The sequence below is a fragment of the Agelaius tricolor genome, unplaced genomic scaffold (assembly GCF_023055355.1).
Source record: "Agelaius tricolor isolate 1412-34295 unplaced genomic scaffold, bAgeTri1.0.p SCAF_27, whole genome shotgun sequence".
In the NCBI taxonomy this organism is placed as follows: domain Eukaryota; kingdom Metazoa; phylum Chordata; class Aves; order Passeriformes; family Icteridae; genus Agelaius; species Agelaius tricolor.
In genome coordinates, this window is record NW_027269287.1 from 5,300,767 (window position 1) to 5,306,941 (window position 6,175).

Genomic DNA, 6,175 nt, shown 5'->3' on the forward strand with positions numbered 1-6,175 from the left:
ATTAAGTGCAGGGAACTAGATGTCCTTTGCTTGATCGCCTGGCTTGACCCACAAAGTTTCAGGAGGCTTGCCAAGGCTGTGCTGTAGGTAAGGAGAACTAGACTGAACTGAACATGAGCAGTCTCCATGACACAAAATTACATCTAGATTTCTTATCACTGGGGAAAAATTGAACTTCATCACCCACAGCACCAGATCAAATAAGAGCATGTAGTCATGCTAGCCATGTAGCTCTCATCAGAGAGCTGAAATTGCTCTACAGAAAAGGTAAGAAGGACTGTGATTTTTGTCTCCTCAGTATCACTATTGATGATCCTCAAGGACTAGACCCTTCATGAGAGAAGCAGTGGATGTCCTGGCTTTTCAGGACATGGGGAACTGTGGGAATCCTTAAAATCAGAGGGTTTTGGGAAAGCTGCAGAAGGCAGGCCTCAGAGACAGCAGAACTGTGATTGGAGCTAAGCAGTAGCCATAAGATTTGTCAGCAGAAAAATTATATACAAATTAGAAAAATAAGGACAAATAGAACAATGGTCTCTGTATTAACGCTTGTCTAGAATAACTCCCTAAGCTACAGAAAAGTTTATCTAGCAAGATATTAGAATTAATAATGGAGCTCTGTGCATTGTGTTTTAAGACTTACAAGTAGCTATTTTGTTTGAAAGAAGCAAGCAGTGTTTTAACCAAAGGTAGGTGTGCTTATAGTGATTGGATAGAACTACTGTCAATATACTTTTGCTTTGTGTGATTAGTCAAAAAAACTTAGTAAGTTGTAACGTTAAGATCTTTGTCTGCTGCGGGGATGTGAGCTGCTGGCATCTTTCCATTGTCATAGCCATGTAATGAGACTGATGCTAGAAAATAAAATAAGCTTGAGACACGTTCCTCAGCAGTCCCATCCTGTTTGTGATTTGTACATAGCCTCCCCGGCCGGCTGTGATAACATATTTTAAGAAGAGAAAAAAATTATTGTGCAGTTACAGATATGCTGAGATAAGAGCAGAGTGAGAATATATGAGAGGAAAAACTCTGGAGACACCAAGGTCAGTGAAGAAGGAAGGGGAGGAGGAACTCCAAGCACTGGAGCTGGGATTCCTCTGCAGCCCATTGTGCAGCCCATGGTGAAGCAGCTGTGCCCCTGCAGCCCATGGAGATCTACCTGCAGCTGGTAGAGGAGCCCCACACTGGAGCAGGTGGATGCCTGAGAGGAGGCTGTGAGCCTCTCGGAGGCCTGTGCTAGAGCAGATTCCTGGCAAGGACATGCAGACCTGTGGAGAGAGGATCCCACACTGGAGCAGGTTTCCTGGTAGGACTTCTAATCACATGGGGAACCCAAGCTGGGGCAGGCTGTGTCTGCAGGACTGCACACTGTGTAAAGGGACCCATACTGGAGCAGTTCATGAAGACCTCCTGTGGAAGGGACCCCATGCTGGTGCAGGGAAATGACTCCTCTCCCTGACCAGTGGCAGAAACAACCTAGGATGAGATGAACATAACCCCCATTGCTGTCTCCCTGTGCCACTAGCAGGTGTGGAAGTGAGCCCTGGAAGGGTTGGGGGAAAGGTGATTTTAAGATTTGCTTTACTTCTCATTTCCTGTTCTGATATTGATTGGTAATTAATTCAGTTAATATCCCCAAGTCAAGTCCATGACAATAATCTCTATGTGAATCTCTCCCTGTCCTTAGCTCAAGTCAGGAACACGTTTTTCCTCTCTCCTGTCCACTTGCAGAGGGGAGCCTAGAGTGGTTTTGGTGGGTATCTGGCATCCAGCCAGGGTCGGCCTACCACACCAAGGCAATTACACCCTCAAAAACAAAAAAAGAAAATCCCCACTTGTGAGTTTTACTTTGCAATGGATTTCAGAAGGTCCAGCTTCCAGTGAAAGATACTAAACTTGAAACTAGCTCCAGTTTTAGCATAATTCCTCTGTGGGTAGTTAGATATCTCAAAAACACAAGCCCAAATTACTTCCCCATGTCATAATTCAAAAGCATGCCTTTCCTCTGACGTTGCTTTATCTGTGATTAAAAAAGAGCTTTTCACTCTAACATAGGGTATCAAATATTTTAGTTAAGCATCTGTTACTTTCTTAACAACAGTGTATTGTAGGTAATTCTCAACACAGACATGGTTCAATCACCTTACCCCACTTCCCTTTTTAAAAATCTAAAGAACAGTAAATATTTGGAAAAATAAAGAACTATGCACAAACTGAGGAGAAGGAGAGGAACCAACAACAAAAAATTAAATATGTTTCATGTAATTAACAAAGTTATCCTCCTGAAAAGTTTTTAACTAGCTAAAGATAAATATTTCCTCTGAAATACCATTTTTATTTTTGACAGAATAGTAATTCTTTTCCAGTAAAACAGAAAATAGTACTCAATCTCAATCATCTGTTGTTTTCTGACCAAAAAGTTAAAAAAATAAGTTGCTTTTTCATGTGCATGATCATTCATAGTACCTCTAAAAAAGTTCATATGAACTATGACAAGAAGAAGAAAATATAAACAATTTATAAGATTGTGGAAATAAAAAAGATTACCCCATTCAGACAAATTTCAATTAAAATCTTTTTCAATAGAAAGGGAAATTGTTGTTTCTGTATATTTGCATAATAGAGAAATGCTATTATACCTAGAAAAAAAGTTGTAGTTCATATGGAATAAACAATTTATTTTTAAAAGTTTAATAATTCAGCAAAAAGTATACAAAGTTTTAAATTTTGCAACTAAAAATTTCACCCAGAAGCAATTATTTTAAAAGGTACAGAGACCTCACTGTATACCCCGGCATGTATAGATTGCCTTGCAAAAAATTGAGCTGTCTGCTCAGGTAGGTTGATTGAGGTAGGTGATACCTCAATTGCTTTCTTTTTGTTTTAACAGCTACTTGAAGGATGCTGAAAAAAGTTTAAAAATACCCTCTTCTACACGGCTCAAAGAGTTATTGCAAATTAAACATTATTTAAAGAATTTATCAAAAGCATGAAAAGATTTCAAGATTTTTTTCATTTTGACTTCACTATATTTTCATGGGGAAATATGAACTCATAGAGGAAATACCAAAATATAGGCAATTTTAAGAGTAGCATCTATTACAATTTTAATGTGCTTACTAGTTGTTGGGGGGGTGGATGGGTTTCTTTCTTTTTTTACTTATAGATTTTTTTCCCATAAGTTGCTGGGAAACTAACTACTGGGTACTTATGGGTACTGAAGAAAAAAGAAGTGGTCAAGGTTGGGAGGAGAGTGTAGCATCTGGCTACACTTCTTTTTCTTTGGGAGCTTCTCTCCGAGGAGTAAGATACCACAAGATTTGGGGCAGATAAAGGATGGGACTGGGGGCAGCTGAAGTCTCATTCTCTCTGCGCTTCAGAAGATGATGGTCGGACCTGCGGCTTGGGGAAAGGAATTTGCTGTCACCACCATAACCCAGCTGGGAGCTGCCTTTCTTCTGTTGCTGGGCCCGGCATCCCCTGCCCTGCCAGGACGCCCCACAATTCCAACTACTGCCACAGAGTTTCTGAGAGATCTTGTCCACCAGTCAGGGATTTCTCCTCATTCCTGCCGACTCAGCTTGCTGCTTCTGAGAGTCCTGCTGGGGCACCGGGACCAACTGCCCCAGGGGGTTTGGGAAGCAAAGCCTCTCCCCCATCCCTTTCTTGTCTAAGACAAAGCTGCCATTAACGCGTGCCTCCCAAGCCGGCACTGGAGCGCCCCCTGCAGCCATGTGGGGATCACCGCACCTGCCCTGCCCACCGGGAGCCACCAGCGCCCCTGCCGGCTGTGACCGGAACTGCACCAAAGGGGAAAGTGCCGGTGGCCAAGGACGCTGTTACTGGGTTTCTGGTTCTGTTTGTTGTTAGTGACATAGTCATTGTTGTTTTGTTTGCCTTCTTATACATACTAGTAAAGAATTGCTCTTCCTATCCTCATATCATTGCCTGAGAGCCCTTTAATTCAAAATTATAATTCAGAGTGAAGGGGTTTACATTCTCCATTGCAAGGGAGGCTCCTGCCTTCCCTAGCAGACAAACCAAGACAGATTTTGGCACCCAATGTGGGGCCCAAGGGCACTGAGAGAAAAAGGGTGACAAAGGAGTAACAGTTCCTGAGTAACCTATTTTTTTTGTGTGCTGGATATAGAAATCTTGTTAGGTGGAGCCATGTGGTCTAGCTTACCCTGGTTTGGGTAGCATCTGGTCACGGCTGTATTTCTCCCATTTGCAGCCCCTTATCTAAATATGGGTCCTATAACTAAGGCTAGTGTGGCTGTTATCAATTTTGTTTTATGGTTGATAAGGTGAGGAATTTGTGGATTTTTAACTTCCTCTGGAAGGTGGGCATATAGATACATGGCTGCAGACTAAGTGTATGTTTTTGGGATCAATTAAAGACTGGTAGCTACTGTGAGGAAATGACAGTGGGGAAGTTTTCTCCCAAGCCTTCAAACACTTCTTTGTGCCTACTCCACCAGCTTTTGAAGGGTTTGATTTTCCTCTAGATACTAACCAAGTGTTGCCGATAGGCCTAGTCTATTTAGCATTCAGAGACAAGGTGAGGTCGACTTGGTTAACTACACAGACATGTTTTGACTATTTAGAATTCAAAGAAGAAAAATAATAGAATATAGGAGACAATTGTATATCAGGTAAAGGACATAAAATGTTTCACACATAAACAGTTTTATCTAATCTCACTTAATGTAACTCCATATATATTCCCCCATTTTATTTTTAAACCTGACGCTTCAAAACACCACGAGCACGTTCCAAAAATTGCTTGGCCTATTGAAACATGGGGAATGATCAACACCTAGGCCCAGAAAAACATCTGCAGTTTTTGTGAAACATATGCCGAGCCATTATCTGTCCTTATATGTGATGAAACACCTACAACAGAAAAGGCATGGCAGAAATGATGAATAATATCCTAAGCTGTTTCACCTGCCAATGCTAATGCAACCCATGACATGAGCAAAGATGTCAACTGCAGCATAAACAGAATTTAAATGGCCAAACTCAGGTATTTTTATAACATCTGTTTGCCATTCTTACAAAAGGAGTAGGTCTCTAAGACTGGTACCATAATATTATGAAATATGAGTCATATAACAATCAGGACAAGAAGAAATAATTGATTTTTCTTCACTTTGTGACAACTTAAGTTATTGCCATGGTGCCTAAGCACCTTGGAAAAAAATTGATGAAATAACACATTAGGTACCATTTTTATTGCCAAAGCAGCCATTAGGGAATCCACATTGATCAATTAAGGAGATCTTTGTGAATCATAAATTCATATTCCCAACAATCATCCTTGTTCCAAGGTACAGCAACTTTTCCAGTTTTTCCCCAATCCATCTGTGAAAACTGTTGTACCTTCCACTGGAACAGGAGAACAAATTTGTTTCCCCTAAAAAGGAATGTCCCTAGTCAAAGTCAAAATAGGATGAGAAGGTAAATGATACATTATTTAACCAGTAAAATAAGATAAAGCAGATTGCAATTTAATATTATTTTGAAAATCCCATTCAGAATACTATTATTATACAGATATCACAATATTTACAGGATCATGGCCTAAGATTTTATGACAACATCTGACCCTTGATAATGATATCTGCAAAAACCTCATAATCCCGAAACTGTTTTTTGAGATCTGAAAGATAAATATACCCATTCTAAAATATATAATTTATCTTCCCAATCATCATTCCATTGACACAATAGTCCACATTATATTTTTGTTCTTTCACAATAAATAATTACACACCAACAGAAGTACTTAACCTGCCAACAAGTTTTCATGTCAAGGCTAATTCAACTTTTTTCATGACCTTTTTTTACTACATCAATCAAATATCTCTCATCAGTAGAAGTAATCCCTGACAATAATTCAAACCAAGGTTGCATCTGATAATAAATTATTCCTAAATATGACCTAATCCAAGCTATTGCATCAACCAATTTTTATACATCAGTAACAGTTTTTACTTCAACGTCTAATTTTACAGATTGAGACATAATCCAAGTATTTGTTATTATCAACCCCAAGTATTTCCAGGGCATCTATTTTCATACATTCTCTGAGGTAATAATGAAATCCAAAAGTTTTCAAATTTGTTACAGCACATTGTTCAAGATCTCACAGCTGTTGTTTATTATCAGA